The sequence below is a fragment of the Penaeus monodon genome, chromosome 23 (assembly GCF_015228065.2).
Source record: "Penaeus monodon isolate SGIC_2016 chromosome 23, NSTDA_Pmon_1, whole genome shotgun sequence".
NCBI lineage: Eukaryota > Metazoa > Arthropoda > Malacostraca > Decapoda > Penaeidae > Penaeus > Penaeus monodon.
This window is the reverse complement of record NC_051408.1, coordinates 38,400,328-38,400,608: the sequence shown is the minus strand read 5'-3', so window position 1 is coordinate 38,400,608 and position 281 is coordinate 38,400,328.

Genomic DNA, 281 nt, shown 5'->3' with positions numbered 1-281 from the left:
CACAAACATTTCTGGTTATTTCTGGTTACACCATTTTTCTTAAACATTTAAAAGTTCTTGTCCACTTCCTGAAAATCCTGCAGTAAGCTCTGTTCTCTGAACGAGGCTCACACTGCCTGTCTTTTTCCTCGTCGCTTATTACAGATAGTTTCTCGTTCTCTTTGTTCTTCCCAAACAGATTAACTCCTTAACTAGTGGTGTTTGACCTCATGTTCCTTGGCACAGAGACTAAGCAAAAATACGTGTTCAAGTTGAAATTTTTATTGTAGATTTAATGCGTT